This window comes from Etheostoma spectabile, chromosome 23, assembly GCF_008692095.1.
Source record: "Etheostoma spectabile isolate EspeVRDwgs_2016 chromosome 23, UIUC_Espe_1.0, whole genome shotgun sequence".
In the NCBI taxonomy this organism is placed as follows: Eukaryota; Metazoa; Chordata; class Actinopteri; order Perciformes; family Percidae; genus Etheostoma; species Etheostoma spectabile.
Window position 1 is genome coordinate 10,893,674 of NC_045755.1, and position 12,664 is coordinate 10,906,337.

The 12,664-nt window shown below is 38.5% G+C and overlaps 1 long non-coding RNA gene across 1 annotated transcript in view; it reads left to right on the plus strand.

The window, feature by feature from the left end:
* The window catches only part of LOC116672996 (uncharacterized), a 48,061-nt gene that overhangs the window by 4,844 nt on the left and 30,553 nt on the right, over positions 1 to 12,664 (plus strand). The window contains exon 2 of the long non-coding RNA XR_004327706.1: positions 3,206 to 3,284. This is a non-coding gene — a long non-coding RNA (uncharacterized LOC116672996). The remainder of the gene's footprint in view (positions 1 to 3,205; positions 3,285 to 12,664) is intronic.

Sequence of the window (12,664 nt, forward strand, 5' to 3'; positions counted from 1 at the left end):
CACAATATAAGCACTATATAGTTTAGTAAAATTGAATATTTTTTTAATCAAAAATAAAATAATAAAATAAAACAATAGCAAACATTACAAAAGAAAAAGACATGTTTGTGATAGCAAGCTCATTTATTATGTAACAATAGATTACTTTACTTTAGTTTAATCTGCAGGTCTGTTTACTACGTGACACCACAGTGCATATGCAAATGCATTTTGGATGATGTTCAAATACCGGTGAATATTTAACCAGTGTACTACAACGTTAGAGTGAGTCAAAGTAAACCAAATGCAGAGAGGTGAACTTCTGAATCATTTTCATTGTTTGCAGATTCTTTGATCTGTAAAGCTACTACACAAAGACGAATATGCTTTAAGAAAACCTTAAACACAGTGATGTGGCATGTATGTTAGAGTCTTTCTCCTGGTGTTGCTCCTGTTGCTCCTGGATTCACACATGACTAGATTGACAAGATGTTTTAATGACATCCTGGATGAAAAATTAAAATTGAAATCAAATGCAAATTACATTTTCTGGATAGTGGGACTATAAAAAGCCAAGTTTAACCCGGCACAATAATGGATTTCCAAAGTCAGACTACTTTAAAACCAAGTACTTTAATTATTCACCGCACTCGCTCCACCCTTTTAAAAGCCAATTAGGTGAACGTTTCATGGAAATCTGTGATGGTATTTGATTTCCTGATGTCATTTTTAATTCAAGAGGGAATACATTACTCAAATTTAACACTTCCCAATATCCCAATCCATCTGACACTGCTGTCAGGTGAATACTTAACAAGAAAAACTCCACAATAACGTCATAATTATCACATTTAAGACAGAAATGGATTTTATCTTACCAGCCTCAGATATGTAAATGAAAATGTATTGAAAATAATAATAGTGGTAGTATTGCACCACCATGTCACCAGTGCCTCCTCATTCTTTGTCCTCAGGCACTTTCAAAGCATTTCTTCATCTTGTTTCCTCACTCTGAAAACGTAGTTTGTGAAACTCCACCAGCGCTGCACACGAGAGCACTCCCACTCAGCCTCCCATCCTGCTGAGAGCTCTTGAAAGCAATTTTATTTTAATCAAGTTCACTACAAATGCCCTTCTGATGCCAACCTCAGCAACACTACCATTTTTTTTTATCAACTGCGTCTCTCCCTATATTATAATGATTTCTTCATGAGTGGTATGAAATACTGACAAAATGAGATTTCTCTTTGAGTTTATTGCTCTTTCAGGACAGAAACAAACCTTGGTGCGCTCGTGGAGGCCTAATTTTTCAAATATCTGCATCTACTTCTGAGCCACAACGTTAAAAAAAAATAAAAATAAAATAGAACCACCGTTGCTGCACTGCAGGTCCATTACGTTAATCTGGACATGGTTTTCTACATATCTTAAACTCAGTAGTGAAGACGTATTCTAATCTTTATTAAGTAAAAGTACCAGTACAAACAACATAAGTAACAGTCCTTCATTCAAATGCCTACTAAAAGTACAGAAGTAGGCTATAATCGGCAAAATATAACTTTTTGTTTTGAAATTAACAACTATTAATCATCAATTAATCTGCAGATTATTTTCTGGACTGACCAATTAAACATTTAGTCTATGAAATGACAAAAGTAGTGGAAAAACACCCATGAAAACGTCCCACAGCCCAAAGTGACGTCTAGAAAAAACTTGAGTTGTCCAAACCATCAGTTCAAAACTCCAAGATATTTCATTAACTATTAAATATTCTGGATGTTCATTGCTGGGTTAAAGCCTGACATTGGATGTCCCTCCTGTCCTGTTTTAGATATCTCTGCTATTTATCTAGCAAGGGCACCGTCACTGCATCTGGGGCTTAGTTCAGCCAAGGACGGTTTTGGTTTGGTTTTAAGAAATGCAGACAAGCCAAATTGTTTTTTCCCCCTTTCCCAGAATAGATAAGCAGTGTAGCTAGACCATACTCCAGTGCTCACACAACGCTGTAGAGATAAGTCTAGCAATGCCAAAGTAACTAACAACTTTCGAAGAAAAGCATTAAATCCTAATTTTTTTCTAAGGAGTCAAAAGCCTAAAAAGTTGTAAACTGTTGGTACAATCTTTGTATCATTGTATTTTATAAGATTGTCAATATCAAGTAAAAAGTACAAATTCACCTCTGAATGTAGTGGAGTAGTATAAAGAAGCCTAAAAAGCAAGTAAAGTACACATGGCTCTAAATTGCACTCGAGTAAATGCCATTAGATACATTCCCCCACTTGCATAAACCTTGTTCTTTTGAAAACCGGTGGGATTTGTAGTTGGGTTTTTTATAGGCTCAGTATGGACTCACCTCATGCACTGCCATTTATCCCTGAAATCTTCAGGCAAAGATATTCTTGCTGTATTGTATTATATTATTAAAAAACACTTTAGAAACACTCAATAGTCACTGACCTAGCGAGTGATTCTCTGATATACATGTTGCTGCATTGTTCATTCAGTGTTTCAACAAGAGCCCCTTGTGCAAAACATCTGCAGAAATGTACTTTAGCTAACATAACAATGCTGCAGTGAGGCCAAACACTGAAAACTATCAGATCAAAAGTGTGGCAACTGTGCCCTGTTATGTTGGAGATTCTAGCATCTCCATTGGGCAAATTAGTGTTATGTTCTAAGGGACTGACTTTTTGGCCCACCTAGGGGCCATAGAATCAAGCCGTGAACACAACATGGCCACATCACCCTTTGATAAGGCAGACATGTTAGCAAACTGCTGCCCATTTGCACATCCAGTTAACACAGAATAATTCAAGCATTCATTTGGAGTTGCGTTTCTTGACACAAGACAACGATTCACTCTCCTTTTAGCTCCGTTTTTAGTCTCTACCAACTTCTTATCTGGTAAATGCTATTCCAATATGTTGATCAAGCTAATGGCTAACTGTGTCTGTCTGTCTGTTTTCTGCTGGCCAGGTAAAGTACATTGAAGCAGCTGTTTTGCCTGCTGCAACCAAATATTACAGCAGTAAACCAAAAAAGTAAACTAGCTCATAGTCTGCCCAAACATTTCATCGCATTCGGGACAAATGTTTGTTCAAACTTTGAAACGGCAGCCTTGCAAATATTTCTACCCTCCCAGGGTGAAAACTTCATCATCATTTAGTTTGCCTGGAATGAAATGGATGTTACCACAACACTGAATGTCTTGTTTTCCTTTGTACAGCTTGTCTCCAGGTGAAGAGCATGTGATGTGCCATGGAGACTGTTAGCTGTGACTGACCCTCAGAAGACTTAACACAGAGGTGAGCCTCACTATACTCTCACTGTCTCCTGTCAAGGATTAATAAGAAGATCCTTGAAATAATGGATGGTAGCCGATAGTTTAGGTCAGCCATTATAAAGTGTGAGCCGTATTCGATTTGTTCAGAATGAAGAGACAAGTGATCCCTCAGTGTATTTATGGGGTTTCATAAGTAGTATTCTGGTCATAGCTTCAAGGTTTCCATTCAGTACTTACCTAAACATGATTTACTGCAGAAGAAAGACTCAATGAAATGGTAAATCTTAAAATATTTCAGTCCCACTTGATTTATCGACAGCAAGTGTGATAGTGTGTAACATTGTGTGATTTAACACTTTAAGCAGACACTTAGAAACACAACAGAAGAGCAGCTGGTGTATCTACTTATAGACTCATGTTGTTTTAATAAAAAGGGTCCGTCAATAAAAGCGGCAGCCACAATCTAATTTCATGCTGCACACGGCAGATGTAGTTTTCAGCACAACAGCAGGACATAGTTAACCTGATTACCTTGATGAAGAGTTGGAGGTTCACTGTGGCTGCTCCTTCTTTCATTACTCCCTGAAATATGTCAAATTGACCTGCTGGCAAAAATTTGCAAAACATTGTCTTGTTTTGTACACACATTTGTTATTAATGTTGGTAGTTAGCGCTGTATGTGGTGACAAACACATTGCGTTACATTACATTAAATGGCTAGTGCTAAAAAATATACAGAACACAAATAATGTAAAAACTGGGATTGATTTCATAAAATGCGTAACTTTAATTCTAATAATACATATACTATTCATTGTCTTTAGCTGTATTTTAAGAAATTCTACATTGTGAATGAAAAAGGTCAGGTTCTCAGAGAACAACCCTCAATACTTCAAAACTGTAATCCTCATCGAGGACTTAGCTGGACGGCTCTTTCTATGAATTTTCAAGTGGTTACACATGTAACCATCAGACAAGCTGCACATTTCACTTTCACTCCCCTGCCGATGCATTGATCCCCAAGAGGAAACCCTGTAGTGCCCATACAGTATGTAGTTAGATTTCTACACTGAGAGCTTCAGCAATGTAGAAGCAAAGTGACTTCTGCCCGCAGAGACTCAGACTGCTGCAATAATGACTATTTCCTACAGTATATAACCTTTACAGACAAAGTAGACATCTAAATTGAAAGCATAAAACAAAATGAGCATTGCAGTTAAGTCTGAATCAACTAAACAACAATGTGGTTTTGAAAACTAGAATATAAACTGCAATAGTCTTGGGAATTGGAAAAGGTACAGATTCCAGTATTGGCAATTTATCAAAGATGTGTTATCAATATTAATAAAGGTATTAAAATGTGTATTAATAACTTTACCAAATTGACAAACAATCAAAATGGGGCACCACCCTGGAATCAGGGACCAATAACTGAAGTGTGGAAACAGTTTCATAGGTGGTGTTCTCTCTGAAAATACAGATCTTAACTAAAATGTATCTTATATTTATAAAGTGAATGAGAAGGGTGAAATTTGAGCCCTGACCTGTTCAACCAGCTGTTACTACAACATATACCCAAATAATCAGAAACAACTGCTCTTTAAAGTAAAATAGAATTTATGTAACTTCCAAATTATTAACTGTCAATCAATAGTTCCTCAATCAATAAACCTAGTTACTCGTTACATGTACAACAAAATCAAAGTACGTGCGTGCATGTGTGTGTGTGTGTGTGTGCGTGCGTGCATGCGTGTGTGCGTGTGTGTGTGTGTGTGTAAGGTTAAGATACAACGGTAAACAAACGAGTGCGTCTCACTCATCAGGGATTCACAGAAAAACTTGTGAAGAGGCAGTGAAGAACAAGTTCAGTCGACTTCAGAAGAAAAGCGGCATCCGTGTTGTCCGACATTCTTCTATAGAAACTTTGTTTCTCTTCTGCAGACGTGAAGCACAGATGTGTGTTTCACCAGGATCCAGGGTGTTTCCAGAACACCGACAACAGTCCACTTTTTGGGAAAATTAAACTATTGAAAGTACAAACGTTTGACTGCGTGCAAACCTGTAGCCGCTATCACTGGCAGTGGAACGACAAAGGGTAGAGAGTGCTCAGCGTATTTATTCCCCCAGTCACTTGCTGCTTTCTAGGTCCCCCTGACAATGGGAAATTAGGGCTCTTGACCCCTCCGACCATTTTGAAATCTCTTTCCTCATGGAGGTGAGATATAGGTGGGATTTTCAGGCTTTTCCAGTTACATGGAGGCTACATCTCTTTGTGTCAGGCCACATGTTGGTTCCCTTTGTCCCAGAGGTCACATACTCTGCGGCACTTGCTCAAACGACAGTGTTTAGCCACACTGCTCGGTCCCAACCATAGAAAGAAACCTTTCACTTGATTAAATCTAAATTAAAAATTAAATATAAAATATAAATGTAATAAATAGTATTAGTTAATAATAAATAGTACTGTTAATGTAAAACATGGAAAATGGTTAAAATTGCTAAGCAATGTGATCTACTAATCAGGAGGTAATAGTTTAAGCAGAACTATTGTCACATAGATCAAGTATGGAAATTACTAATGTGTTTTAATGAAACCCCCCAGAAGAGCCACTTTAAACTGGTGGCACAAAATGTACTTTCACCAATAAAAATGAGAAATGAAGAAAGCCTTAAACCATCTTTCTATTAAATAGTTAAGTGCATTCCTTGTGCAGCAGAACTTTGTGAAAACAGAGTAAAAGCTTAGGCATTAACAGCCACGTTTCCTTGACTTTTTCTATTTTCAGCTCCAATCTTCTGTTTCAATTTCCTATTTTCTGTGGCCCAGTTTTATATTCAGGGAGAAAACTGCAGCACTGCAAAAAACCCAAGGTGATTATTTTCACTTTCTGCTGGTATTTACCTGTTGTAATGATGATGATATCCTGAGCTCAAGTTGTGCAACAATAATGCAGAGTTGTGCAGAATTCACCTTCCAATCTGTGTTAATGAGAAGCTTATAAATGCAATCACAGTGTGCATTTAGGCAGCAAATACATCTGCAGCTACAGAGGCACAGTATCGAGGTGTAGTGAGTTTCCAGCACTGCACTGGGCCATCCACCCTGAGGTACTTATACAGTAAAGGACGATGTGACTGTAATGAAATATCTGCATTACAGTGCATGAGCTTATATCCTGTGTTTTGTCCCAGTTTTAATGATGGTACCCTCAGCTCAGGTTGCATTGTATCAGCGCTGACCCACGTGGGCTGAATTCTGGTGACACCTTCCAATCTGTGTTAATGAGCTGGCTCCACTAAGTCTACGGGTCACAGTGATATTTACAGAAACCGTTGTAGCGGCAGATATCCACGCTTCCCCGTGGTGCTCCCTCGACTCATTTGCATAGCTTTCAGACTTCCCTTTCTCGCTCTCCCTCCTTCACCGCTCTCGCTGTGCTCCTCCATGATCGACAGGCTCCTTCGTACTGCTCTTCAGTTTGTGTCGCACATGTTAATTAAAGCCTCTAATTAGCTTTCCCCACTAAAAGGCCACATTAAATCAGAGTTGGAATGGCAAATGATTCCTGGCATTAGCATAATTGTGTTTTTGAAGTGTAAAGATTTGGGCATTAGGGATGCTAGCACACGTTTTTGTTTCAGTGATTTGTTGTGTTTTGGGCTCAGGGCCCAAGGGGCCACTGTAGGTTGGCTGTGTGGGTTTTGGGACCCCAGGACCCTACAGGGGCCACACACTAATGAGGCCTGCTCCTCTCTGATGGAGCAGACACAGGAAAAACAAACCTGTGATGTGGTACCCTCAGGTGGTCCTGAGAGCCTGGCAAAGCGGAACACAAATGTGTGTGTGTGTGTGTGTGTGTGTGTGTGGGGGGGGGGGGCCTTGCCTTGCCTTGCCTTGCCTTGTTTCCCAATGCATGCTGGGATCGGCTAAAGGCCCCAGTGACCAGTGACAGACTAGATTAATTGATTGAAAAGTTGAATGTGCATATATTCACACAGGACTGGGAAAACGATGTAATAAAAAAAGCTACGTTTTTGGCTTTAAAATGTAATGTACAGGTGGTATGGCACTGAAGACAGACTTCAAAGCTGTATATGACTTTTCACAGTAAAATAGTATCATTTAGTACTTACCTAGTCTGGATCAATGGAAGAACATTTCTAGAATAATTTTGTGACATCATGCGCAAGATGTCCATCGCCATACACTCTCTGTGTGTTGCATTCTCAAACTCTGGTCACCTCAGGAAACAACAACAGACTTCGAGCTAGAAAGCTAAACGTGGAGATAGGTCTGGCAATGCAAGACTCATTTTTTGCGTAAGACACTCTATAATAGACTATTCTCATATGTGTACAGGATGATAGGGTGGCGCTCTTGTGTTGAGTAATCACATAGAGCTCTTCAAGTGATTGTTGCATCTTTAAAATTATTCTGATAAGACAGAATTTCTTTTGTTTTTAGAAAAAAATTAGACAATCCAGGTGAAAATTGGTTTGTTTTATTTCCTTTTTGTTTGGTTCATGTGGAAGGCGGAATTGGTGTGAACCAAGGTTAGAATCGATAACGAAAATGAACTACGTAGGAAAAAACATTGTTGTTAACTGAAATAAAAATAAAACCGAAGCATTACAAAAACTAAAACTGTAATGTCTGTTTGCAAAACTAATTAACAAAATAAAATTAACGAGGGAATGTCCTTAGTTTTCGTCTCTGTCAATGTCTTTCATAGAGCAAATAAAGTTATGTCTTTCAGAGTTGACATTTCCGACCATAGACCTGTTTTATACAGTCTATGTCATAGACGCATGTAGTTTCTGACTGGGAACCCGGAAATTAAATGTCAAATTGAACACTACAGAGTCCATGCCCTTCGCCTGGCATCATGGCGGAACCTAAATTTAGAAGAAAGCAGCGTCCTATTTCATTATGACTTAGGTGTGTGATACAAAGGCAAGTGCCTTGCAGTGGAAACTGGTTATATACTGTATTTGGACAATTTATTAAAGGGAAAAATCATACAAATTTAAAAGAACATTTGACAAGCGCGCACAAGGAGGCTAACCTAGCTTACCTTAACAAGGTAAAGGAGAACACAAAGCCCTCTTTCCCCAAAACAGAAGCTAACCCCGGTACAGGGCATGGATGTACGGGTAGGAGACAACGGCAGGACAGAACACTACAGGGGTGCTTTCACCGGTGGCCCGGTAGCTGGTTAGTAAATGCCCGGGTTAATATGTGTATTGATACTGGGATGTCTACACAACTGTGTGAGTCGATTGACTTTAAAAAGCTCACCACTTTACTCGAACCAAAGTTCCAAACACCTGTTGATGTCTGTCTTCTTTAGTCCATTGGATATTTAGGTTTTTCCTGGCACACGTCACTTACACGTTTTGAACTTACTGCAGCGTCTTGTGTTGACTGTTTTTTGTATTTGTGCTCATTGTCATATGTGCATTGTTTGTACTGGTGTTATTGTTGAATACATTGTGAATACATATTTCTAAAATTGTATGTAGTTTTTGTTGAGTTATTACTACACAATACTTTTTCTGGCCTTTTTTTAAATCTTGCCCCTGACAAATTATTACATACCATATTGCAAAAAAAGACTAAATCTAACACTAAAACTTATAAAAACTAAGCGTTTTCTAAAATTAAAATAAAGTATCTTAACTTGCTTTAAAACTAATTAAAACTAAACTGAATTTGAAAACAAAGTCAGACGGAAATAAAAAATGAAAAATAATGAAAAATGCTGTACTATAATAACCTTGGTGTGAACCTCAGCTTCTCATGCTGAGTTCTGCACAGAGCAGCTGCAAAATAATCGTGCAAGAGAAAACACATAGCCTTACTAGCTGTCTCAAGTTACCCACAGAGATCTGAGGAGCAGTCAACAATAATCCTCAGTAATCCACCGAATTTAAAATTCCAACACAAAGAAAGCGGAAGGAAACACAAAATACATTCATCCGGTGGAATTTTCATGTGGAGTCCCCGAAGTATAACGTCAAGGATATAGATTGTCCTGATATATCTGGATTTACTGGTGATTAGTGCCGGGCCCATCCTCAGCCAGCAAACTTGACTGAAGTTGTCTCCATCCCGTGAATCGCGCCTCGGGCCAGACATGATGTACTTTTCAGGAACTTCCTCCGGGCAAGCTCACTCGCTGACTACGGTGGCTAAATTATTCAGGGTGAGTCGACCCAAAGGCACAGTGGTAGAACAGTGACAGTTTGGGGGTTGTGTGAAAGCCTAGAGTGTTGTCATATGAGTTATTATTGAAACAGCCAGATATATACCACAATACTGCAGATTCCAACTCCAGCCTCCAATCTGCTCCAGGCTTGAAAACCCATTAAGATGCATTGTAGGAAGCAGAGTTGAAGACATGATGTAAGGAGGAAGAGGCTGCAAACTAAACTATCTCCACTTCTACATGAGGTTACTTTTAATTGGATGAATTCTAATTAAATGGGATTTTTTTTGTCAGTAGCTTAATCATTTCCGTTTCAGTGAAAGACTACAGTTGATTATTCTGAGGCCATACTACCATGTTCCTAAGGAGACACGTAGTATTGTGGAATGATTTTTTAATGGCACAAAATCACAGCAATGTGTGCTTTCAGAGAGGAAGAGAGAGGCTTAGGTGCATAGGGTTAGCAAGAAAACACAAAAGAAAGAGAGAAAGCAAAAGAGGAGGAGGAGGGAGAGGAGGAGGAGGGCGAGAAACAAACAACTGACAGAAAGTGGGGAGAAATATGGAGACGGCAAGCAGCGCCAGACTCTGTTTGGAAGTCTAACATTCATTATGTCTGTTTCACTGGTGCTGGTAGTCAAAACGCAGTAGGATATCTCAGCTAGGCAGCACAGAAACTAAGGGCACTGCCAGTGGCTTGATTTACACAACAAAAAGACATTTCACCCTATGTGACCAGGACAGGACTATTTTTCTTGTTTGTCGAGGTTTTGCCAAGTTTATGTAACTGCTGCAGCCAAAGGTAAATATTCCTGTAGTAGGAGCTGTGCTTGCTGGCCGTCGTACATACACCTGCACTCGTTCCATCTGTGTTGATTGGAGATCTAACTTGTGATGTCAGCAGGTGTCAAGTCACGAACTTAACTAAAGTTGCAGTGAGAAGCCGAGGTTTGACGTATTTCCAGTAAAGCAGAAATGTTGCTTGGCGTTGCGCAAAACAGAAAACCCATGCAAGTTCAACTGAATAATTGCTTTTATAAACAGTAATATGCCACTTTGTAATGAAAGACGGAACAGCAGCACACAGCTGGCAAAGCACACGCCATGTAATTACAATATTTCTGGTTTGAATGCTTTTTTGGCCTCAACAAGTATGTTAATACTGTACTGCCAAAGCAGGTTGTATAAAAATTGACTGCATATTAGGCTTTTCAACAGATAGACACAACCATTATTTGAAAATATACTAGCAAAGTATCATTAGAGATTTTCATTTTGAAAGATTAGTTGCGCAGACCAGCTCAGGGTTTTAAAAGTAAAACAATGCTTATGTTAAAGTTGTGTCAGTAAACCTGATTTTATATCATAAAAAGGCTGATGGGGAATGCATTTAATTTTGTAGATATTTCAATGTAAACAGGAAATTCAAAATTCATCCTGAGGTGGACATGAATGTTTGTACTAAATGCCATTGCAATTCATCTAATAGTTAGCAAGGCATTTCACTTAAAACCACAGATGTCAACCTGATGGTAGCACTAAAGGAAAAGTCACCAAAGTCACATGGTTTCTTCCTCTGGGGGCCATGGATGTCTGGACAAAATTTCAAACGCTGTGTTGAGATATTTGAGTCTTGACCAAAGTGGTCTGCCGACCAACTGACAGACTGACATTGCCTTTCATAATGCTATACCACTAACATGGTTTAAAAAAATGTTGATTTTTGCCTCTGAAAAGTCAAAAGTAATAGATGAAAAATAAAAGCATGATGCTATAAGAACACTCATATGCTGCTGTGCTTCTCTGACAGACAGGTAAAGCATGTGTGTTACACTGTGTTTTAACATCAGATTATTAGGCTTTAAATGAACCATGGTGTTCTTACATGTGTGCGTTTATTAGCCGTTTTACAGCAGTTCTGAAAGTGACTCAACAAACCAGAACTGAGGACAGACGCAATCTGTCCAATAACCAGTGTAAAAAGTCTGAGCCTGCTCTATTTTTGGGCTTTTGGGAGAAATTTAACCAACTGGACAAAATAAAAAACTCATTAACTGAAGTTAATAGGTCATTTGTGATCATAAGTTATCATTTTATCAAGGACTACTGACCTTTACAGATGCCCTCATTTATTTAGTTTTAATGCTATATTGACCGAATGAGGCATATTTTTCAGGCATATCAGAAGTTCTGATTGTATTGTCCTAAAATATGTGAAACTGATATGCAAATTTTATGAGTGAAGTGTTTTTGTGTGTGTGTGTGTGTGTTGGTGGTGTGTGTTGTGTGTGTGTGTGTGTGTGTGTGTGTGTGTGTGTGTGTGTGTGACCTCTAAGAGCCAGTGACAGGCAAGCTCGATGGAAAGAAGCCGATGACAGGATTTAAAAAAAACAACTAATATTTTCTAAAAAAAAAAAAGGGAGGGGGGATGAAGGGCCTCCAAATATTAGAGCCCAACTGATTTTTATGGCCGATACCGCTGTATTTGTTTATTTAAAAATCTGATATTCCGATATATCGGCCAAAATATATAAACCTTTTAAAAATCCAGAAACGCGTAACAAAACATAACCAGATTTCCCTAACATTAGTTATTTGTAGTTATTTATGGGTTCTCACTAAAATAATATGATAATACATTGTTTTATTGTCACAACAGAACAGAGGAAAATCAAAATATATTAAAGTTCTGATAAATAAAATGTATACAAATACAAACTTAAGATATACAACTTAAAGTCCTTTGAACAAAAACACAATAACCCAAAAAACATCAGAGTTGCCAACAAGGACATTGTAGAGTGCCCTCTGGTGGACAATCTATGCAATGCCAACACTCATAGCATGGTTATTTATTTTTTAAATATTCATTTATCAGAATCATTTCTTTATCATTATAAATGATTCTGATGAATGTACTTTTAATTTTTCTATTCTTTTTTTTTTAAATAGTTTTTTTTTAATTTTTTTATCGGCCATAATAAATGCCGACACCGATAGATCGGGAAATGGCTAATATCAGCCCATAATATCGGCCCGCCAATATATCACGGCACAAATGTGACAGGTAAACACACGCACACACAGTGGAGACACGCGCCCCCTCTGCAGCCCTGATTGAGTGTAAGTGTCTGCGTCGGCGGTCAAGGTCAGCTGATAATAGGAGAGATTGAGGACAGGGTGAGGCGACCGG